Genomic DNA, 25,866 nt, shown 5'->3' with positions numbered 1-25,866 from the left:
CGGGGGGACGAGGAAAAGGGTGGGGGTATTGGTTGTGGTGGTGGGGGTGGGCGGGGGCGGGGAATTGTGGAGGGACACGAAAGACTGGCTTTAGTACAGTAGACAAGTTCAAATAGATTTAGGTTTCAGTAGTTATGCAGAGTGTTGCTCTGGAAAAGGCTGGCGCAGAAAACTGTATTAACCGAGACTTGTAACTGCAGACCACAACAAGGACAGATTTAGCGGTAGGTGTGTGTATGAGAGGCCAGCCCAACGCGGCCAGGTGGTGTGACAGGGCAGAGTGGTTGGCGGCGTGGCGCGGCCGGGCGGCGGACGCAGTATTTCGGGCCGGGTCGGTTTATTATTTCCTGAGCGGGGCGCAGGTCCCGGCTGGCGGCTATCGACTGGCCGCGCCGCTGGGCTTCCTCAGCGCCTGCGCCGCGGCCTCCGGACATTGAGCAGGCCCGCCAGACACTCTGCCGCGCGGGCCACGCCCCCGGACACGCGGCGCGTCCGTCGTGCCGCAGGTCACGCCACACCGCCTGCTGCTCCTACCTGCTGTCAGCCGTCTGCTGCAAAATTCAGGCTCCCAGCAGCGGCTGCAGCCCCTAGAAATAACCCGCTGCTACTCTGCTGTACTGCGGCGAGGGGAGCTGCCACCAGCTAATCTGTCTGGAGACGGTGACCTTTCATGCTTTCTGTTGTCTTTCCGCTGGTGACGAGAACACGGCAAGTGCCATAATTCGCCTCCTTAGAAACTGCACCCAGTGGAAGAGAGGTCAAAATAAGCGAATTCGTATCTCGTCTTGTTTTATTTATTGGCCTTTGCATTAACCATATGGCCAGAGAAATGAGTAACTACAAAAAAATGGTTCAAATGGCTCTGAGCACTATGGGACTTAACATCTGAACTCATCAGTCCCCTAGAACTTAGGACTAATTAAACCTAACTAACCTAAGGACATCACACACATCCATGCCCGAGGCAGGATACGAACCTGTGACCGTAGCAGTCGCGCGGTTCCGGACTGAGCGCCTGAACCGCTAGACCAACGCGGCCGGCGAGTAACTACAATTTTCGTATACAACAGCTTATACAGAGTGTATAAGCTCTACGGACTGATCGATGAGTTGTTGTTCTTGTGGTCTTCAGTCCAGAGACTGGTTTGATGCAGCTCTCCATGCTATTCTATCCTGTGCAAGCTTCTTCATCTCCCAGTACTTACTGCAACCTACTTCCTTCTGAATATGTTTAGTGTATTCATCTCTTGGTCTCCCTCTACGATTTTTACCCCCCACGCTGCCCTCCAATGCTAAATTCGTGATCCCTTGATGCCTCAGAACATGTCCTACCAACCGGTCCCTTCTAGAAGAAGTTGCGTCACAAACTCCTCTTCTCCCCAATTCTATTCAATACCTCCTCATTAGTTATGTTATCTACCCACCTAATCTTCAGCATTCTTCTGTAGCACCACATTTTGAAAGCTTCTACTCTCTTATTGTCCAAACTATTTATCGTCCATGTTTCACTTCCATACATGGCTACACTCCATAGAAATACTTTCAGAAACGACTTCCTGACACTTAAATCTATCCTCGATGTTAACAAATTTCTCTTCTTCAGAAACTCTTTCCTTGCCATTGCCAGTCTACATTTTATATACTCTCTACTTCGAACATCATCAGTTATTTTGCTCCCCAGATGACAAAACTCCTTTACTACTTTAAGAGTCTCATTTGCTAATCTAATTCCCTCAGCATCGCCCGACTTAATTCGACTACATTCCATTATCCTCGTTTTGCTTTTGTTCATGTTCATCTTATATCCTCCTTTCGAGACACTGTCCATTCCGTCCAGCTGCTCTTCCAGGTCCTTTGCTGCCTCTGCAGAATTACTGTTGTGGACTGGCAAGAGCACCAACCCACTATGAGAGGAAGCCGAAAGGCACGCGTTTAAGCTCACGCAGGCTGGCGTGAGGTCTGGAACAGGACACGGAAATGAGAACTTAGAAAAACGTACGTAGCTTCTGGAATACTTTAATCCATAATTGGTGAACATCGCTCTTGACAATACATGAATTACAAGATCACTAGCAACTGATAATGGCGCCTTGCTAGGTCGTAGCAAATGACGTAGCTGAAGGCTATGCTAACTATAGTCTCGGCAAATGAGAGCGTATTTTGTCAGTGAACCATCGCTAGCAAAGTTGGCTGTACAACCGGGGCGATTGCTAGGAAGTCTCTAGACCCGCCGTGTGGCGGCGCTCGGTCTGCAATCACTGATAGTGGCGACACGCGGGTCCGACGTATACTAACGGACCGCGGCTGATTTAAAGGCTACCACCTAGCAAGTGTGGTGTCTGGCGGTGACACCACGATTACAATGTCATCGGCGAACCTCAAAGTTTTTATTTCTTCTCCATAGATTTTAATACCTACTCCGAATTTTTTTATGTTTCCTTTACTGCTTGCTCAATATACAGATTGAATAACATCGGGGAGAGGCTAAAACCCTGTCTCACTCCCTTCCTAACCACTGCTTCTCTTTCATGCCCCTCCACTCTTATAACTGCCATCTGGTTCAAAATGGTTCAAATGGCTCTGAGCACTATGGGACTCAACTGCTGAGGTCATTAGTCCCCTAGAACTTAGAACTAGTTAAACCTAACTAACCTAAGGACATCACAAACATCCATGCCCGGGGCAGGATTCGAACCTGCGACCGTAGCGGTCTTGCGGTTCCAGACTGCAGCGCCTTTAACCGCACGGCCACTTCGGCCGGCCACTGCCATCTGGTTTCTGTACAATAGCCTTCCGCTTCCTGTATTTTAAACCTGCCACCCTTAGAATTTGAAAGAGAGATTGATGAGAGTATACAGAATAAAAAAGGATAATGAACTTCCGTCTGAAAGTACATGGTTTTAATGCCAGAGACCATTTATTCAATCATACATTGTCAACAATGACTGCTGTCTAATACGCTCTGTACCATGCAGCTACAGTTGCAGTATGCGTTGACAATGGATTACATATGCCTCAACGCATGCGTGTATTCGCCGTAGCATGTCCTGTCTCACACATTCATGTGGGCCATGCTGCGTCCAAACAGTGTCAAAGGCAGCATGAATACGCTGCTCCAGTGTCTCCACATGTGGAATGAACTCTGCATGCCCGATAATTTTGAGATGCTCTGTAACCAGAAATCGCACGGGTTGAGTTCAGGTGAACGAGCAGGCCATGCAACTGAACCCCCTCGTCCGATCCGTTGACCAGGGAAGACACTACTGAGATGCTTCCAGGCGTTAATGGCGAAGTGGGCTGGAGCACCATCAAGCCACATAACCCTTGCAATCATCAATGGCACTTCTTCCGGCAGGGCAGGCAAAATCACCCGCAAGAAACGCCGATATTTCCGGCCTGTTAGGCGACCTGGAAGGAAGACTGGTCCCAAAATACGCTCGCCTATTTTCCCAGCCCACATATTCCGGCTGCGGAGATGCTGATGATTCGCTGTCACATTACCTTGGGGGTTCTGCACACTATCCCACAGATGATTGCTATGAAAGTTGAAGATACCACTCCGCGTAAAGGTGGCCTCATCTCTGAGTATGATAGATGAACAAATCCCGGGATCGTGGCTGCCTGGTGAACAAACCAGTAACAAAACTGCTACCGATGTGGAATGTCTGCTGCTAGTAAGCCCTGCATCCGCTGTAAGTAATAAGGGTAGTAACAGTTGTCATGGAGAATGTTCCACACTGTCGTCTGGCTTACCATGTACTGGCGGGCCAGCTGCCTAATACTGACACGGTGGTCGCCTTTCACAGTGTTAACGACATTTTCCTTCAAATGTGGTCGCCGAACGTTTCCGATATGTTCTTCACGATTACCTGCTTCCTGAAACGAGCCTGTCTCAGACAAACGGCGAAACACTGGTGCAAAAATTGAATTTTGTGGTTGTTATCTGCTGATACAAACTTGCTGCCCGTCGTTCGTTGCCATTTGCTTTCCGTAAGTGAACACCATCTCGGCAAGCTCTCAATTCGAATATGGAACCTTTATGTACAACGCTGTATCGCATCCTTGACAAAATGAGTGAGCAAGAGAAGTGTATCGGACACAACATTACTATCAACTACGGCATGAAGTATGAGGAACAGTACCACCCTTTAGGAAGAAACCATGCATACTGCAACTGTGACTACATGGCACAGGGCGTATTATGACGCAGCCTCTGAAACAAAGAACAATCGAATAAAAGGTCTCTAGCATGGAAACCATGCATACCCGGACGTAATTTCATTACATCTTATCTGTTCCGTATCCTCTCATCGATCAATCATTACACAGTGGAAAAAATCACCCTGTATACTACCTTTTTTTTTGGTCATCAGTCTACTGACTGGTTTGATGCGGCCCGCCACGAATTCCTTTCCTGCGCTAACCTCTTCATCTCAGAGTAGCACTTGCAACCTACGTCCTCAATTATTTGCTTGACGTATTCCAATCTCTGCCTTCCTCTACAGTTTTTGCCCTCTACAGCTCCCTCTAGTACCATGGAAGTCATTCCCTTATGTCTTAGCAGATGTCCTATCATCCTGTCCCTTCTCCTTATCAGTGTTTTCCACATATTTCTTTCCTCTCCGATTCTGCGTAGAAACTCCTCATTCCTTACCTTATCAGTCCACCTAATTCGTCTATAGCACCGCATCTCAAATGCTTCGATTCTCTTCTGTTCCGGTTTTCCCACAGTCCATGTTTCATTACCATACAATGCTGCACTCCAGACGTACATCCTCAGAAATTTCTTCCTCAAATTAAGGCCGGTATTTGATATTAGTAGACTTCTCTTGGCCAGAAATGCCTTTATTGCCATAGCAAGTCTGCTTTTGATGTCCTCCTTGCTCCGTCCGTCATTGGTTATTTTACTGCCTAGGTAGCAGAATTCCTTAACTTCATTGACTTCGTGACCATCAATCCTGATGTTAAGTTTCTCGCTGTTCTCATTTCTACTACTTCTCATTACCTTCGTCTTTCTCCGATTTACTCTCAAACCATACTGTGTACTCATAAGACTGTTCATTCCGTTCAGCAGATCATTTAATTCTTCTTCACATTCACTCAGGATAGCAATGTCATCAGCGAATTGTGTCATTTATATCCTTTCACCTTGTATTTTAATTCCACTCCTGAACCTTTCTTTTATTTCCGTCATTGCTTCCTCGATGTACAGATTGAAGAGTAGGGGCGAAAGGCTACAGCCTTGTCTTACACCCTTCTTAATACGAGCACTTCGTTCTTGATCGTCCACTCTTATTATTCCCTCTTGTTGTACATATTGTATATGACCCGTCTCTCCCTATAGCTTACCCCTACTGTTTTCAGAATCTCGAACAGCTTGCACCATTTTATATTGTCGAACGCTTTTTCCAGGTCGACAAATCCTATGAAAGTGTCTTGATTCTTCTTTAGCCTTGCTTCCATTATTAGCCGTAACGTCAGAATTGCCTCTCTTGAGCCGGCCGCGGTGGTCTCGCGGTTAAGGCGCTCAGTCCGGAACCGCGCGACTGCTACGGTCGCAGGTTCGAATCCTGCCTCGGGCATGGATGTGTGTGATGTCCTTAGGTTAGTTAGGTTTAAGTAGTTCTAAGTTCTAGGGGACTGATGACCACAGATGTTAAGTCCCATAGTGCTCAGAGCCATTTGAACCATTTTTTTTTTTTTTTTTTTTTGTCTCTCTCGTCCCCTTACTTTTCCTAAAGCCAAACTGATTGTCACCTAGCACATTCTCAATTTTCTTTTCCATTCTTCTGTATATTATTCTTGTAAGCAGCTTCGATGCATGAGCTGTTAAGCTGATTGTGCGATAATTCTCGCACTTGTCAGCTGTTGCCGTCTTCGGAATTGTGTGGATGATGCTTTTCCGAAAGTCAGATGGTATGTCGCCAGACTCATATATTCTACACACCAACGTGAATAGTCGTTTTGTTGCCACTTCCCCCAATGATTTTAGAAATTCTGATGGAATGTTATCTATCCCTTCTGCCTTATTTGACCGTAAGTCCTCCAAAGCTCTTTTAAATTCCGATTCTAATACTGGATCCCCTATCTCTTCTAAATCGACTCCTGTTTCTTCTTCTATCACATCAGACAAATCTTCACCCTCATAGAGGCTTTCCATGTATTCTTTCCACCTATCTGCTCTGTCCTCTGCATTTAACAGTGGAATTCCCGTTGCACTCTTAATGTTACCACCGTTGCTTTTAATGTCACCAAAGGTTGTTTTGACTTTCCTGTATGCTGAGTCTGTCCTTCCGACAATCATATCTTTTTCGATGTCTTCACATTTTTCCTGCAGCCATTTCGTCTTAGCTTCCCTGCACTTCCTATTTATTTCATTACTCAGTGACTTGTATTTCTGTATTCCTGATTTTTCCGGAACATGTTTGTACTTCCTCCTTTCATCAATCAACTGAAGTATTTCTTCTGTTACCCATGGTTTCTTCGCAGCTACCTTCTTTGTACCTATGTTTTCCATCCCAACTTCTGTGATGGCCCTTTTTGGAGATGTCCATTCCTTTTCAACTGTACTGCCTACTGCGCTATTCCTTATTGCTGTATCTATAGCGTTAGAGAACTTCAAACGTATCTCGTCATTCCTTAGTACCTGCGTATCCCACTTCTTTGCGTATTGATTCTCCCTGACTAATGTCTTGAACTTCAGCCTACTACTTAGGCATCATAAATTAGATTAACTCGAGGTAAAGTTCAAGGTACACTTTATACATTCACTTCCTCAACACAGTCCATGCACCGCAACTTCTCTTACTGGATCTTTTGTGTATGATTTATAACTGGATATCCGCTTTTTGCAGAAACTGGGGAATACTGACATAGACTATTGTGAATAGCTACGAAACAGGTCAGTGACAGATGATGGCTGGGCAATACCTGCTCTGAACAACACCGTGAGAAACTTGCGGCGTTGTCTGCATAGGGTGAACGCCGTAGTATCACATGGATGAGGTCTGCCATCTCAGTTGGGTGGACTTCGCAATACGGAGGTGGCTGAACTTTCGTCCTATAGAGATGTGAAAAGCCGTGATCCAGCCGGATGCACGTCGCAGTAGCGGTCCGTCGTCTAGATGGCTTGGTTTGGGAAACCAGGTTTATCTCTGAACTGGTCATTCTTGATGGATCTTTTCCTTTAGCTCCAGCAACAATATCTGTATGCGGAAGTAAAATGTAATAAGGCTGACCATCAACCACACTATTTTTCGCCATGTGGTCCGCCAACTTGTGTCTCGGCTTATTCGTAGATACTCGACTGTTTCTGAGAAAACGACGGTGAAAGTTTTCGAGGTATTTTGAGTGGTTTTTAACGAGGAAGTAGTTCCGCTGGAACTACCGCGGGGTAGCTCGCATCGCGGATTTACAGTTTTGCTCCTCGTGTTCGAAACTCGATTAATTTTCTTTATTTTTGTTTTTTCACCTTCATGTACCCACGACCGTAGAAGGTTACTACACGAACGTTTTCCATTGTATACCGAAATAACTTTGCACGTATTCATCTACTAATTGTATGGCTAGAGAATAAATTTCGAAAGAAAAAGAGGAAACAATAAATAAATGAGAAAATTATTTGACATTGTTTTCTGTGAAATTCTTGTTGTGTTGAGAGGCACCCACATGCCTTGCTCATACTGTGGCATCAAGCAGTCAGGCCTGCAAGATGAGTGGTCTGCCAAGCGAGTGGATCACTCTTATTTATCAAGTACATGAGCTCTATTATTCACAATTAAGTTACAAATTATTCTCCTGTTTGAATTTTACGCAACTATTAGTAATTTACACAACTCTGACTGTTCACTACGCACTGGCAATACCACATTTTCTTTCTTATTTAACGGCTTTGATCAACACGTGGCCGTCGCACTGAATATGAATGGCGCACACATTATAAATTCTGGATATCATGACAACATACTATTCGAAGGAAAAGGCCACCAATGTTTTTCTTTTCACTATCATTTTTATTCCGATAAATTCTATAACCTAAACACACAAATCCTATAACCTACAACAATAACACATGAGAAATTCCGCCCAGTGGGCGTGACTTTACATTGGCGGTTCTCTATCTTATGGTCTCGTAATTATTTAACGCTACAGTGCACTTTCTGGATAGGATGGTGGATCTTTTGCTATATCTCACACTTCGACTTTCACACCCATCATTACGAAAATTTCCTCGAGACCGAGCGGTACAAAAAGGAACATGCATAACCCACTGCCTCTGAAACTATCTTGTTACTCTCCCATGCCAACCACACATACTTAAATTTCATGAAATACATCACACTGGCAACATGCAACACAAAGAATAGTCACATCGTTATAATCACATCACTTTCAGCTTTCACACTACAATTAGTATTTATCCCAGTTTTACACAACACTGCCCCACTTCGTAACTTTTCTTTCTTACTATGAACTCTGGAGGATATATGCACGTCTTCCTGTGCAATGCAAGCCAAGTGCGTTGCTGGATAGACAGCTGACTCACCTTGCATCTCTCTCAGAGTATTATAGTTTGAATCAAGCGTCACACGGAAACATAACACGCAAAGTAATATTAAGAACATATTCATCACACACGCGAGTCCTCAACTGATACCATGGACGAGTACTTCTCTTTATCCTTTGCCTCATACACAGATTGAGACTCACACAGTACTCACCACGTGGAAGAACTCGTCTCTAAGTTCAAGTCCTGCACACGCCATTTCTTAAATATTTCCAACTTATAGTACACACGCTAATAATTCAGCTTAACATAAGCATTCGGAAGTATTTCAACTTATTGCTACACGTGGTTTCATTGTGACCGTTGGTCACTTCCGAAGATTACTACGATCCCCTTAATATTACCTGCCTGACATTTAATTCTCCCCGCAAAAGTTCCTGAAATAGAGAAATTATTATTCCAAACTACTCTTAAGTATCTCACATGCATACTATGTCCCCACTCTTTTGTTTTTACGGAGCACACCTAAGACAGGTCTTACTAACACTAGATCCAGCGGCAGAGTGCTGAAACATGGCCGATCCCACACCTTCACCAAGGTGGGGGAGCACCATGCTACCGTATTGGTCAGCCACATTTCAGGCAGCCTAAAGCTCAGGTAAATTTCATCTCTTTGGTTCCAGCAAAGGTGATCATATATTGCACATTAACTGTCTGTGGTTAGCAGACGACCATACATTCATTCATTTCGCAGATCTCACCAAATTGGGGGGTAGGGATTTATTTTGTGGGAGTGCACATGTGATCAATTAAATAAATGAATCGTCATTCTCTCCTACACTGGTATCCGGCTTCGGTGTATTAAGTGAAATTGAGTAATTATTACAAAAAATATGTTGTTCTGACAAGGATAATGAAGAATGTTGTACCTACCCTTTCAGTGTATCTTGATTCATAATCAACTGCAAGCGCCAGTTTTCGGTAGTTTTGCAATGATATTATTGCCAACGCGCGAAATTTTCAGCAATATTAACAACGTTCGTTTACTAAAAGAGACTTATACGAAGAAGTGTCACTGTGGCAAACCTGCATTCGCGCGATGCTCGTGGTGTTCGGAATTTACGTATTTCTACGATCGGTATCCTCCAAGCAAATGCATCAAATCATCCTATAGCATAAGCATAACAATAAAGTACAAGAACTGAAGTAAGAATTTATAAAAGAATGAAACTTAATACAGCGAGAATTTAAAAAGTTTGTAACCCCTGAAATGCCGTGTACGCGTATATTATATAATAAATGTATGACACTTGAACTATGTTAAAGTGCAGCTGCCTACGTATATGATGTCGTCTGCCCTGTGTCGTATGTTACCTCGCGAGCTACAATAGCTTAAGCTGTGACTCTGCGCAAGTAGTGTTATTATTCAGCGTATTACAAGAGTGATACTGGTCGTGCTTTTATTTTATATACATATACCCAGAAAAATTAAGATAATTTTTATACGGGATGCTCATTCGCATTCATCCCTTTCACAGTATCCAGTACTTAGCATAAAGTCAACCGTTCTGATATTAGTTCAGCTCAGATGACTTAAACAGTTATTCCTAAACTCCATTAGACTCTCGCGATTGACAGTGTGTAAAAGAGTCAATAACACCACGTAACACTCATGGTATACGTGTAAACACAAGGTATCCGTAATATCACTTTCAAACTTACAGCAACGTATACCAAACAGCTTCAATTACGTAACGTATTATCAAAACTACTGCTTTAATGGCAATTCTATTATTTGCAAAGATTCTCCAAAACACTTTTAATTTCTACAGCAAAGTTATTCTCAACAGAAAACCACTGCAATTAATGCAAAGTCGTACTTGCACACTACGATAATACGATGTAATACAGATTAATTAATTCAGCAAAATGTTAAGGATCGTCGGTTTATTCTCATATACTATTACTGATTGCATAATATATTGACGCCCTTGTTAAAATAACTCGGACTGAATTGCTTTAATGCTTTTTGTATGCAATTATTTCTCGAGCCTTGTTATTTCGCGTAAAAATATGTCTCTTCTTTTGTTGACTCCAAGATATGGTAAACTTTTTCACCCAATGTCACTATTACGTAAATAGCGTCTCTGATGTCGAATTCTTATTACTAAACTATTAATGATAATTTCATTTAGCTTTATTCTTGTATCTACACTTTGGAGTATTTCCTAGTAAATATGACCCCTTTTACTAACCTACAAGTTTTATCTTTTTAATTAACGCGAGTTTGTTTGACATAGCACAAAGAATAACTAATACATTTGGTTCAAAATACTGCTATACGTCAAGCGTACTCGCAGACAATTTCTCCTATGTAAATCTCTTTCTAATAACTAGAAAGTGTTCTTGAAATTTGATCGTATTTCTATACATTTCATCAATAAAGAACTTCCAAATTACACGACAAATATCCCCACTTTTTAAAACTTGTTGCTCTTCATACTACGAAATTAGAAGACGAGTATTTAAGTTTTACTCTCTTTTTTTAGGTCTCGACTATCTTTTTTCTTGTAGTCCTTGATAAAAGCTTAGTTATCATTTACACACTTCGAATACACATGTGACCGAGTGACAAGACAACTACGTCCCCTCGAACGGAATCAAATTACAAATAAAAAAAAACCCTACGTGTCACCGACAGTTTAAATACTGCAATTGAATGGTAATTCAAAGCTCAACCACTTCAGGCGTTGACAATACGCGGTCCCATTACTTCAAACACATGACAAAAGTCACTCGTCACGAATCTCTTTAATAGTCTTAAAATGGTTCAAATGGTTCTAAACAGTATGGGACTTCAAATCTGAAGTCATCAGTCCCCTACACTTAAAACTACTTAAACCTAACTAACCTAGGGACATCACACACATCCATGACTGAGGCAGGATTCGAACCTGCGACAGTAGAGCAGCGCGGTTCCGGACTGAATATAAATTACATCGAGACCTCCGCTCGGAAACCACAATAATCCTCCAACCAAGAATCACTAAATAAGCACGAACTCTATCACCTTATAGTCGGCCAGCAGGTTCGCTAACACCTTTTTTACGGAACTGTAGGACTCTTGAAGTCCAAATAAACTAACGTCCACTGGAATCATGCGGCGTCACAAAAACACAGCTTACTGCACCACCTCCAAACTCAAATAGGCGATCTCCCTAGTCCACGTAACAGCATTCGCAGTTTAATTAATCAAATTCTAACATGCGGAACCTCACGGTTAGGAACACTACTAAATTTCCTGCACTGTACAAACTTCGGAACGAGCTAAATGCGACCTCTCTCAGCAGTTGTACTTAGTGATCGAGGCAAACTGTTACCAATATAATCTCACGTCGGACGACCTCCTGCGTCCTATGGTAAAACGGGGACTCAACTCTGTCTGACAATGTCCAGATGTCAAGGACCCACATGACAGACAATATGCAATGATTTACTGACTTCAGAATAATGCTCACATTCCAGAAAATTGCTCTCGCGGCGTCGAATAGCGGCCAGATTCTTGATGGTGCACTACCATTAGATTCCGCCGTCGCCACTGCACAATGTCTGCTTTGCTGCACAGTTGATGAGTATTGCAACCGTCTGTCGATCTGGATATCTACAACATATATACAAAAATACTTTGGCAACAATTACAACGTGATTACTATAACACCACGTTCAAAATCATTTAAATCTTAAAAACCTGCCATTGTGGCAGCAGTAACCGATCTAACAGCTGCGTTGCCGACCGCAGCGCCGTATTCTGTATTTGAATGTGCCTGCCTATACCAGTTCTGTTTGTTGCTTCAGTTGTAGTAGCAGTTTATCGTAGGTCGCTTGAGCAACGACGGTTGCCTAACGACTAGAAAAAGCGGAGGTCATTCCCGTTTTCGAGAAGAATCGTAGGGCAGATGTACGTAATTATAGGCCTATATCGCTGACTTCAACCATCCTTTACGTTCACGTGTTGTGAAGTGATCGGAGAACGAAAACATCCTCCGTAAAAAACAACATGAATTCCACAAACAGTGATCTTGCAAAACTCAGCATACTGTTTCTCCACGAGATCTACATCGCCGTAGGCATCGGTGGTCATGTTGATGCCATGTACATAGGCTTCAGGAAGGCTTCTGATACCGCCTTGTACTGCTGTTTACCGAAAAAAAAGGAGATTAAGTAAAACCTTTACCAGTATGGATGCGGATTACTGAGACTCTGATAAATAAAGGTTTCTTGAAATTACTGCAACCATTGACCTTTCGGTTTGTTATTTAGTTTTATCATCCCAGCTTTCCAAGCTTGCCGAGTATTGGACCAAGTTCACGACTAGACTAAAGACTTTCTCGCACTGAGAAAGTCGTAAATAGTGAAGGAGAATACATTATTCATGACTAAAGTCTCTGTCAGTGTATCTGTCGTGTTTATTGAACTTCAGGAAAAATGCCACGAACTTACGCACCAACCTAGCACCTGCTCTGTGCACAGCACTCTTCCATTGCAGTCTGGACTGTGCAAAGAAGGGGTGACCAGATGGATGTTAATAAAAACCAAGAACGAAATCGATAGATGTAAAGGTAATTTCAGGATTACCCAAAGAAAGTTTGAGAGGACCGTTATTGTTTGCTATATAGGACAACAAAAGATGCACCACGAAGGAATTATCCAAATGGGATGGAAACGGTTGATGTGATGTTCATGTACGCAACAAACAAATGATAACAATTTCAGAAAAGTTGGATGATTAATGCAAGAGCTAGTCGATGATGTGGTGGTCTACCTTATTCGGCCTGGCATTGGTGACAGAGTTGTTGGAAGTGCTCCTGAGGGATATCGACTAAAATTCTGTCTCACTAGGGCGTTAGAGCGTGAAAATATCGAGATGGTTGGAAGACTCTGTCGACAACGATGCAAATGGTATTTGGACCGACTGGGAAGAGATCCGACGACCTTCTTGGCCAAGACAGTGTTTGGCAACTATGAAGACAAGCAGTGGGAACTCTCGCTGTGAGCGGGTGGGCGTTACCTTGCTGAAATGTAAACTCAGGATGGCTTGCAATGAAGGGCAACAAAACGGTTTTAGAATGTTGTCGATGAATATCGTCGTGCCGTGCTGTAAGTGTTCAAAAATGGTTCAAATGGCTCTGAGCACTATGGGACTTAACATCTATGGTCATCAGTCCCCTAGAACTTAGAACTACTTAAACCTAACTAACCTAAGGACAGCACACAACACCCAGCCATCACGAGGCAGAGAAAATCCCTGACCCCGCCGGGAATCGAACCCGGGAACCCGGGCGTGGGAAGCGAGCACGCTACCGCACGACCACGAGATGCGGGCTGCTGTAAGTGTGCCGTGGATGACAACCAAAGGAAGGGGTCCTGATTTGACAGGAAAGTTCCCCCCTACAGTAGACGATCAGTCTTGGTTGTCGCGTATTGTGGAGGGCGACAGTCAGGTTGCTATCCCACTTCTGTTCCGGATGTCTCCACCCACGTCTTCGGGATGTAATCTCATTGACTGGGGTATAATTGTCTTCAGTGGTGGACCCCGCTTCGAAGTGAGCGAAGACGTTTCTGGAGACACGCCGCACAGCTGTGGATTACCACCCCGACTTTCGCTAGCCATGCGACCCGACAACCAGAGTGGTAGTCTTGAGTGTCATTTTTTTCTCGTAGCAGGACCGCTTTGGTTGTTGTCAGGGGCTCACTTACAGCACAGCGGTAAGTCTACGATATTCTATGCCCCGTTTTGATGTCCTTCATGGCAAGCCATCCTGGGCTTACATTTCAGCAAGATAATGCCCGCCCGCACACAGCGAGAGTTTCTACTGCTGGTCTGTGTGCTTGCCAAACCCTACCTTGGCCATCAAGGTCTCTGGATCTCTCTCCAGTTGGGAATTTTTGGAGCATTATGGGAGGATCCTCCAACCATCTCGGGATCTGGACGATCTAAAACGCCAATTGGACAAACTTTGGCACGATGTCCCTCTGGACATCCAACAACTCTGTCAATCGACACCAAGCGGAATAAGGTGAACCAATACGTCACTGACTTGCTCAATTTGTGAAGATCTTTTCCTTGAATAAACCAACAAAGTTTTCCGAAATTGTTATCATTTGTTTGTATGTATATATACATCGTAACTATCGATTTCCGTCCCTTTTGAATAATTCCTTTGTAGCCGTCGTTGTTTTGTCATAGAGTACGAACAGTATACAATAAGGGTCATATCACACCTCCACGTGGTACTCCTGAAACTGTCTTTACATTTGTCGATTTCTTTTTGTTAAGAGCGACGTGTTGACTTCGCTGTGCAAGAGCTCTTGAAACCAGACGTAGATCTGGCTCGATACTCGGTAAGGTTCACTAAACAGCAGTTTGAGACGTCATCAAACTCCTTCATGAAGTTTAGGAACATGGGATCAACATGAGTGCCGATGTCTCCAGCATTATGGATTTTGTGGAGGAACAGAGTGATCTGAGTTTCGCAAGATCTCTGTTTACTGAATCGATGTTGATTTTTTATGGATGATGTTTTCGTTTTCCAAATACGTCATAATATGTGAGCACAAAACATGATTGACGTCAGCGATATAGGCCTACAATTAAGTTCCGCTGTCCTACAACCCTTCTTGAAAAGAAAAATTACCTGCTCTTTTCCCCCAGTCGTTAGGTAGTCTTTGATGATCGAGCGGCCTTCAATAAACTACTGCTAGAAACGGAACAAGTTCTTTCGCATAATCACTGTAGAATCTTGTAGGTATGTCACATGGCCCTAAGCCTCCCACTACTAAGATATTCTGGTTGATTTTCTATTCTGCGGTTAGTTACCTCAATAGCTGCCATTTCGACGCTAGTGCGGTGATTGAAAGGAGGGACTGTATTATGATTTTCGGTGGTGAAACAGTTTCGGAATACGGAATTCAGTATTTTGGTCTTCGCTGTCACCTTCCGTTTTGGTGCCACTTATGGCCCTCCAATAGATCACTTCGATCCTCTTACTGATTTTACGTAAGACCATAACCTCTTGTGGCACTTAGTTACATTTTGAAAGAGCAGCTACTCAACAGAAGGACCACAGCCAACTGTGAACGTTTGGAGCAATATGGGAGCAGCAGTTCAACCATCTCGGTATTTGACGATCTTGCCCACCATCTGGACAGCATTTGACGAGATATCCCTCAGGTGGACATCCGGCAACAGTGTCAGTCAATACCAAGCTGTGGTGGACCAACGCGCTACTGACTCGCTCAATCTGTGAAGCCCAATCTCTTGAATAAATCATCTGTTTTTTCTGAAACTGTAATCATTTGGTTGTCTGCACATACACGTCGCATCTACCGATACCCGTCCCGAGTATTTTCTTCGTGGTCCGCTATTCTCTCTCTCTCTCTCTCTCTCTCTCTCTCTCTCTCTCTCTCTCTTAGAGTGCAATAAATGACCTATTAGAAAATGTCAGAAGCTCCATAAAGCTGTTCGCAGATGACGTGGTTGTGTACAAGAGCGTAGCAAAGCCAGAAGCCTTGCAAGGAATGTGTCAGAACTCTCCATTACATTGAAAACAATACAGCCAACTTAACGCTGTTCTTTGCATTGTGTAAGATCGGAAATAAATAAGCACTCAGATATCGATAGTAACAATCTGAGGGCGAAACATGGGAGCGCGATTCTAAGTAGCGTCGGTCGAGAGCTCGGAGACAGAAGACGTATCACGCTGTCCTCACGTCGCTGATGGTAGATCTTACCACGCTCAAGGTGTGATTTCATTTATATGGCCAGGAGAGATTTAGATGGCTGAACTACGCTTGAAGACGGGATTCAAGGTAAAATTTGCAAGCGTAGCGTAAAGTTCAATTGCAGGGTTAAGCTTGTGATTGTTAGTCAGAGTTTGCAATAATTGCATGTTTTGCTTGTCAGTTAAAGAAGCCTCCTTATCCTCCAAATAAATATTAAATGTTAATGTAACTCTGAAATTGAAATGACATGTTACTCTGACACTCAGCCATTATTGATACTTATGCCATTATTAATACTTGTCAAACTATTATTGGTCATGATGATTTTTGAAGTTTTTAAACGGACTTAATTTATGAAGTCACTTCTCACAAGTTATTTAGTAGTTAACAGGACCCGAGCAAACTTCTTCTTATTAAATTCATTCCTAGTAACAATAAGCTTTTATCGCTGCTGTTGCATGCTGCTGCGAATTGCTATAAAGCACATGGAAAAAGGCAGTCATCTAAAGAGGTGGCTGCAAAACTTAGGGCCAAAACAGAGACACCGACACTCGACAACATGTCATATACTCTAATCCAGTAATTTCCGTTGCACAAGCAAGATTCTGTATCACTTGTAAATTCTTCTTCAAAAAAGCAGTCAGATAGCTTAGGTATTCATTTTTACAGGTTCATTTGTTCCTGTAGTTTCCAATATTCATATACGCAATCAAATACCTTATCCAAATGTTAGTTTTAAGTTTTTCATGTAACTATCTGTTGAATGCTTGAATGACAGTGAAACTGACACTCATACAACACGCACAATGTTATGCAACGGGACTTATAACCAAATAGGACAAAAGGAGCTAAAAATTCTTAATTATGAAACATATGCATATACAAACATATAGATTAGACGGTAAATATTGTTTTTACAAAGAATATGGTGAAGCGTTTCTTGCTTACTAAAACTGTTCAAATATTTAAACAAAATCCATAAAGATGTAGAAGTTCTATTAATGTTAGAAGGATTGTTCATTATTAGCTCAATTATTTTGAGACGGTTTTGGGAACCTTTTAAAATAAGTAATTAGGGTCATCTTAATACATGAAAAATTTCAACCTGCAAAGTTTAGAAAAAAAAAGAAAAACAAGTAGACTGTTATTGCTTTGTAAAAAGGGAATGGTCATTGCACAGGAAGTTTTGTATTGTTTTGCATTTTGCACACTAGTAGAAATATGAGAGGAGAAGCAACGCTGTAAACCGTGTGTAGTGATGTGTTTAGTGTCTTTCTCAAAAACACCTCAACATAGAGTGTATTAGAATCATGCAGTGGTTGTTTTTATTCACACGTCAAGCTCCATGGATCAAATTGAGGAGCAAATCTCCAAGGTCATGGAACGTGTCAGAGCATGAAATGACGACATAAAAGATAAAAATAAATGCTTATGAACACGATCAAAAGTCAGTCCATAAGTTTAAGCTAACTCAATCAAGAATACAACAAGAATCAGCTTCATTTTTCAAGGAACTCCTCGACAGAATAGAAGGAGTGACCCCCGTTTCGACTTGTAAGTGCGGGGATCACTGCTAAGATTCTTGAGTTCGAGTGGTAGCTCGTTGAAAATGGATGCAGCAGTATACTTACTGCCCGAACTGACCGTTTCTGAGCCAAAAATATCCCTTTAGAATGGCAAGAGTTACCCCAAAATAAAACAGCATACGACACAAGCGAATGAAAATAAGCAAAGTGGACTAATTTTCGTGTCGAACGATCACTCACTTCAGATACCGTTCGAATAGTTAAAATGGCAGCATTAAGTCTCTGAACAAGATACTGAACATGGGCTTTCCACAACAGCTTACTATCATCTATCTGAACACCTAGAAATTCGAACCGTTCAGTTTCACTAATCATATGCCCATTCTGCGATATTAAAACGTCAGGTTTTGTTGAATTGTTTGTTAGAAACTGTGAAAACTTAATTTTACTGTGATTTAGCATTAGTTTATTTTCTACAAGCAAGGAACATAGGTCATGAACTGCACTATCTGAAACTGAGCCAACGTTGCACACAACATCCTTTACTACCATGTTAGTGTCAATAGCAAACAGAAATATTTTAGAGCTACCCGTAATACTAGAGGGTATATCGTTTATATAAATAAGGAACAGAAGCGGCCTAGCACTGATCCCTGGGGCACCCCCTACTTGACCATACTCCACTCAGACCCCACATCACAGTCACTCTCAACATTGTGAATAATGACCTTCTGTTGTCTATTGCTAAAGTAAGAGGTGAACCAACTGTGAGCGACTCCCTGTATTCAGTAATGGTCCAACTTCATGAGCAGTATTTTGTGATCAACGCTATCAAATGCCTTAGTTAAGTAAAAAAAAATATGCTTAGCATTTGAAACCTTTTATTTAACACATCCAGTACCTCACAGAGAAAAGAGAATAAACTGTTTTCAGTTGTTAACCGACGTCGAAAGCCGAACTTTACATTTGATAACAAATCGTGCGCTATAAAATGATCAATTATCCTTACATATACAGCATTTTCAATACCTTTAGTAAACAATGATGGCATAGAAATAGGTCTAAAATTATCTACATTATCCCTTTCTCCCTTCTTATAAAGCGGCTTTACTACTCAGTACTTTAATCGTTCAGGAAACTGACCATTCCTACAGGAAAAATTACAAATATGGCTAAATGCAGGGCTAACATGTGCAGCACAGTACTTTAATATTCTGCTAGGCACTCCATCATAACCATGAGGTCCTTCGTCTTCAGTGATTTAATTATTGACTCAATTTCCCTCTTCTCTGTATCACAGATGAGTATTTCAGGCATCAATCTCGGAAAGGCATTTGTCAAGAAAGTTTTATGATGCCCAGTAGAAACTAAATTTTTATTTAATTCACCAGCAATGCTCAGAAAATGATTGTTAAATACTGTACATATATCTGATTTATCACTAACAGAAATATTTTTAGTGAGAACTGACTTTATATCGTCGACCATGTGCTGCTGACCAGAGACTTCCTTCACAAGTGATCATATGGTTTTATTTTTATCCTGTGAATTAGCTATTCTATTTGCATACCACATACTCTTTGCCTTCCTAATAACATTTTTAAGCAACTTACAATACTGTTTGTAATGGAGTACTGTAGCTTGATTGTGACTATGTCTAACATTTTGATAAAATTCCCACTTAGTTCTACATGGTATCCTTATCCCACTAGTCAACCACCCAGGCTGCCTATTACTGGTAGTACCACGTTGAGAACGTTCTAATGGAAAGCAACTCTCAGAGAGCATGAGAAATTGTTGAGGAAAGCATTATATTTATCATCTATGTTATCAGCCCTATAAACATCCTGCCACTCTTGTTCCTTGACAAGGTTTAAAAAACTCTCTATTGATGTTGAATATTTCCTACATAGTTTGCAATTAAATGTGACATTTGTTTGAGTACTAAAGCTTTTTAGTGTTAAAATTTGTACATCATGATCTGAAAGGCCATTCACGCTTTTCCTAACAAAATACCCATCCAGTAATAAAGAATGAATAAAAATATTATCTATGGCTGTGCTTTTGTTGCTCTGCACCCTAGTTGGAAAAAACACAGTCTGCATTAGACCATATGAATTTGTGAGATCTACCAACATCTTTTTTCTTGCACCATCATATACAAAATTTATACTGAAGTCACGGCATATAACTACTTTCTGGTACTTCCTACAAAGTAAATCAAGAACCCTCTCTAGCTTGGCCAGAAATGCTCTGAAATCAGTGTTAGGGAAACTATAAACAACAACAATTATAAGTTTAGTTTCACTAAATTCAACTGCCCCTGCACAACATTCAAATATATGTTCAGTGCAGTGCTGTGATAAATCTATGGACTCAAATGGAAAACTGTTTTTTACGTACATAGCCACTCACCCACCCCGCAAGGAATTCCTACAATGTCTATCTCACCGACACCCTTACTTGGAGAAATTGCATTTTTGCTGACACAGTGGCTTGTATTGTCAGTGTCCTTTCTCTGAGACAGCAGTGTGTAATTGTGGCTCTCGAAGGCAAAGCTCAGCACTGTTTGTTGATTGCCACTCAAGAACAGGTATTTATAACAGGCAGACCTCCTCGGTTGCTGCCATCATTGTTGTAGACATCACGAGTGCATGTGCATTTTGTAATTTGTTTGTGCCCTGGCAGATCCCAGTTACATGGTACTACATGAACAGAAAATACTTATCGTAACAACTTTACAAAAATTTTTACATATTCCTGTAAACATAAGTGAAAATAGTTAATTAAGTAACTGCACATGCAGTTTGTATGAATGAAAGCTTGCAAATTGTTTCATATGAGACACAGATATATTGAGATGAATCTAAAATTATTGTACATAAATATCATATGTGTGGAATTCTTAGTAACAATAAGCTGTAGCCGCCGCTGCGAATTGCTGTAAACGACATGGAAAAAGGCAGTTATTTTAAAGACGTGAGTGCAAAACTTAGGGCCAATTCAAAAATGTAGTCAGATAGCTTAGGTATTCATTGCTACAGGTTCATTTGTTCCTGTAATTTTTCATATTCAAATAAGCAGTCAGATAGCTTATCCAAATGTTAGTTTTAAGTTTTTCATGTAACGCTCTGTTGAGGCCCTAAATAACAGTGAAACTGACAATCATACAACACGCACACAGTGTTATGCGGGTTAGATTCCGATTACACGTCAGGATGCTTATTGAGTCTGTTTTCACAGACGAACATAGGATTTATTTGTTGTAGGAACTTGACATATTGGTCGTAGGTACGTTACAGACTGTAGCGATTTGCAGAAGTACTTGCAGACGTCTGATGAATGCAGCAGGGAATGGCAGTTTACAGTGAACGAAAATAAATGTAATATGTTGACATAAATAGGAGAAGATATCAACTACGTCACAACTACACCATTGATGACAAACTGCTAGAAACAGTACTTGCCATAAAATATCTAGGAATGATCATCGGAGCGACCTTATAAAGAATGACCATGTAAAACAAATAGTTGGAACACCATATCCGCAGGAAGAATCTCAAGGAAAAGTAATTCCTCAACTGAAAAAGTGGCTTTCAAGGTGCTTGTTTGTCAAATTCTTGTGTACAGCTGATCACTCTAGGACCTTTGCAGGGTAGAACTAATAGGAGACATAGAGAAGATGCAACTAAGAGCCATGTGTTACGTCAAAGAGGGGATTAGTCGACGCGAGAGCGCTGGTGAGATGTTCGACAAATTCCAGAGGCACACGCTAGAACAGAGTTGTTTGGGGCACAAAGAAGTGTTTACATTTTGGAATTCCCACAGAGTATGTCCGGGGAAGAGTCGGACAACATATTACTTCCTCCCACATACGTCTCTCGAAACGACCACAAGAGAAAATTTGAGAAATATGAGATCATAGTGATGTTTACCGACATTTAAATTTGCCCCGCAACATTCGCAAATGGAAAAGAGAAGGGGCGAGGGATCTGATGGTGTTACCAGAAGTATCCTCCGCTATACGCCGTGTGGTGGCTTGCGGAGTACAGACGTAGATGCAGAAGCCTATCTCTGCCTTGCTAGTCTGTGACAGACTTGGAATCACCGGAAGGAAATGCTGTAAAGAAGTTTCCTTTGAAACACCAACACTTTGTGCCACGAATACAATTCGTCGACTGTCGATTCGTTAACACACGATTCCCCAGGATGATCGCTAATGAAGTTATTCGAAAGTCCGGCTTTGTGTGACTCGAATTCAGGAACAACTTGTTTGTCTTCATTTTTAACTATTATTTCGTTCACATTTACTTCTTCCGCTGCAGCTGAAGTACTAGATCTACCACCAGTGTACTTGGACTCGAAGTCTAACCAGCAGCATTTTTTTTTAAAGTGTGTCTACTCTGCCAAGTATTTGTAGAACATTAATTTCTCGTTCTTCTTTTCCTTCGCTAATTTGTGAAATGCCGCCCCACTTAGTTTTCTCCGTTTCTTTTTGCCACTCTCATTCATGTTAAAGACACTTACGAAATTGTCTGTCAATTACAAGACAAAAGAAAGTCAGTAAATAAGCACTACCCAGTTCAAAACAGTACCACACGGCACACAAGCACAAAACTGCAACATTAAACGTGACAGTCAACCAACACAAAAGAAAATAAGTTGGTAACTAGAAAGTATCCAGTTCAAAATTGTACCACACGGCGCACGAGCACAAAGCTTTATACTTTAAAAACAACAGTGAACAACTGACTAGCTTGGTTTATCTGACCGAACTGTGCTATGAGATAAAATCGTTAAGGCATGAACGACAGTGTAGAATAATACAACTTCACTGTCGCTTCTTTCTCTGATCTGAATGAACAGAAGTTACAAGCCGACAGTGTTCTCGGAATAACAATATTTCAAAGCTCGTATTGTCGATTGTCGTCCTGATAACTTACTTTCAGAATATTTTTGAACAATTTTATAAACACGATTCTAGACGGATATATTATTGAACAATTTCATAAACACGATTCTAGACGGAAATTGAGTGTCTGAATTTCTATTCAGTCACCAAGTAAATTAATAACATTCCGAAAGTTGTACTGTCGGTTGTTGTTCTTACGGGTTGTTTGAACTATCACGTTATTTCGCAATATTAATAATTTGTCAGCGCAGTTATTTTAAAACGTAAAATGTTAAAATGAATACAATGCAAGGAATTCCGCCGCCTATAGCTGCCGTCCATAGGCCCGTGCCTAGTGGGCCTGTACGTAAATCCGGCTCTGGAGATAACGATGGATCTGTCGCATAACTTTTGGTTTTCAAATAGCTAAACCAACTCACACCGTTTTATTCTAGCATCTACGCATTGGTCCCACTTCATATTAGTGTGAGACCAAGTATTATTCATAGCTGTATGCTTGCTGTGATTGAAGTAATTTATCCAAAGTAGATAGTCTTGCGGAACGAGTGTTTAGTGCCCGCATGCTCATGGCCATTTACTAGTGTTGTCATAAAATCAGAGGAGAAGACACTAAGCTTACGAAGTGCTTCTCTGTTTTAGATTTGCCAAGCCTCTGAGCGAACCGCGAATACGACAGGTGTTGCGAAGTCCTTACGACCACCGCCAGTTTTCCGCTTATCAGTAACGGTGCTACGTCAACAGCACGTGTCTCGTAAACGACGATCTTCGCCCGCAGCCTTGGGCAGCGCTTGCTTAACACCTCGTCCCGTACGCTGTGTGCTATTGGCGAAGAGTTCCCTCTCCAAGACGTTTCACACTCGCCAAAGCTGTTACTGTGAGACACAGCTTTCCGGCGAGATGCGACACGGACTGAACGCGATTCAAGGGAAAGTTTACGAACCTGCAGCGCGTTTGCAAACACCCTGCGTTTTTTTGGTATGAGTATGATTAAGAGCCGGCCGATGTGGCCGTGCGGTTAAAGGCGCTGCAGTCTGGAACCGCAAGACCGCTACGGTCGCAGGTTCGAATCCTGCCTCGGGCATGGATGTTTGTGATGTCCTTAGGTTAGTTAGGTTTAACTAGTTCTAAGTTCTAGGGGACTAATGACCTCAGCAGTTGAGTCCCATAGTGTTCAGAGCCATTTGAACCATTTTTATGATTAAGAGCCCCGTTTCATTGCAGGGAGGTGGTGGACAAAACGTGGAAACCCCAAAAACACAATACATTAGCAAACATGATACGGTGTAGGAAATCTGTTGGCGTTCAAAACAGCTTCTGTTTGTCTCGGAATGGATAATTACAGGTCCTGTATCGGTTTCAACGGAATTTACCGTAAAATAAGTTGCAAGTTCAGGTAAAGATGGTGGATAGGAATCACAAACCCTTCTCTCCAGAGCAGACAATAAACGCTCAGTAATTTTGAGATCTGATGATAGTGTTGATCAGGGGACATGTGATATTTCTCGTGTGTATAAAAACGAATCCTAGACGATGCTAGCTGTGTAAACAGGGCTCGTGTTGGAACACAGATCATCATTGAGTTACAAATGACTTTCTTCCATTGCTCGATTGTCTAGGGTTTATGGCTTCGGCACCACATTTTCCTATTACAGGCATTTGCATCGCTGTTGAATGGGTATGGAATTCCAGCTCGCCGTGCAGTCCCAGGCTTATGGGGCTCCCTTTGTGTGGTTTCGGTGTTGACATAGTTTCCGAGTACGACATTCAACTTTGCAACGACCTTTGTAGCTGTTTTATTCTTCGTCACGATCCCCCTCAATGACCTCCTGTCACGATCACTGAACAGACAGTTTCGTCAGCAGTGTTCGGGTGATGTTCTTCCGCTAATTAGTAAACCAGATACCAAGGATTAGGAACGTGTAGGCAGACACACTTCTAATCATAGAATGAGGGTTTTCACGACTGGATGTTTCAGCTGCCGAGAATTCTTCCGGGTTGTATGGCCGTGGTCCATGGAACTTTTCTATCCCTGAAGTTTCGTCCAAAGCTACGCTGGACATCTTCGGAAGTGCTCCTGGTCGTGCTGAGTCTTGCCGACTGACGGGTCGAACGTCGAAGAACGGCCTGAATACCGTGGAAAGTGGGCGTGGTCTGGATTTCACGTAATACAGAAATAAACGTTGTCAAGGATAAAATGTAACTAACGATCATAGTACGTCAAATATAAAATCTTCTCATCGATTCTGTAGCACCACTGTCCATATATCGCATTCATAGCTTCTTCTTTTCTGTTAAAATTATGCCCATGTTTAAATATTTCGATGGCTTTTCTATATAGCCATGGACAGCAGTTTGTCATAGTACACAAAACTTCAGTTTCCACGCCTGAGTACCTGGACGCCGAGTTAAAGCATCTAAAGCAGGCTTTTGAGAAGAATGGGTACTCTTTTTCTTTTTCTTTTTTTTTTTTGGTCATCAGTCTACTGACTGGTTTGATGCGGCCCGCCACGAATTCCTTTCCTGTGCTAATTTCCTTTCCTGTGCTAATCTCTTCATCTCAGAGTAGCACTTTCAACCTACGTCCTCAATTATTTGCTTGACGTATTCCAATCTCTGTCTTCGTCTACAGTTTTTGCCCTCTACAGCTCCCTCTAGTACCATGGAAGTCATTCCCTCATGTCTTAGCAGATGTCCTATCAACCTGTCTCTTCTCCTTATCAGTGTTTTCCACATATTTCTTTTCTCTCCGATTCTGCGTAGAACCTCCTCATTCCTTACCTTATCAGTCCACCTAATTTTAACATTCGTCTATAGCACCGCATCTCAAATGCTTCGATTCTCTTCTGTTCCGGTTTTCCCACAGTCCATGTTTCATTACCATACAATGCTGTACTCCAGACGTACATCCTCAGAAATTTCTTCCTCAAATTGAGGCCGGTATTTGATATTAGTAGGCTTCTCTTGGCCAGAAATGCCTTTATTGCCGTAGCGAGTCTGCTTTTGATGTCCTCCTTTCTCCGTCCGTCATTGGTTATTTTACTGTCTAGGTAGCAGAATTCCTTAACGTCATTGACTTCGTGACCATCAATCCTGATGTTAAGTTTCTCGCTGTTCTCAATTCTGCTACTTCTCATTACCTT

Source organism: Schistocerca piceifrons, chromosome 3 (assembly GCF_021461385.2).
Source record: "Schistocerca piceifrons isolate TAMUIC-IGC-003096 chromosome 3, iqSchPice1.1, whole genome shotgun sequence".
In the NCBI taxonomy this organism is placed as follows: Eukaryota; Metazoa; Arthropoda; class Insecta; order Orthoptera; family Acrididae; genus Schistocerca; species Schistocerca piceifrons.
The sequence above is the reverse complement of the archived record's forward strand: the minus strand, read 5'-3'. Positions refer to the sequence as shown.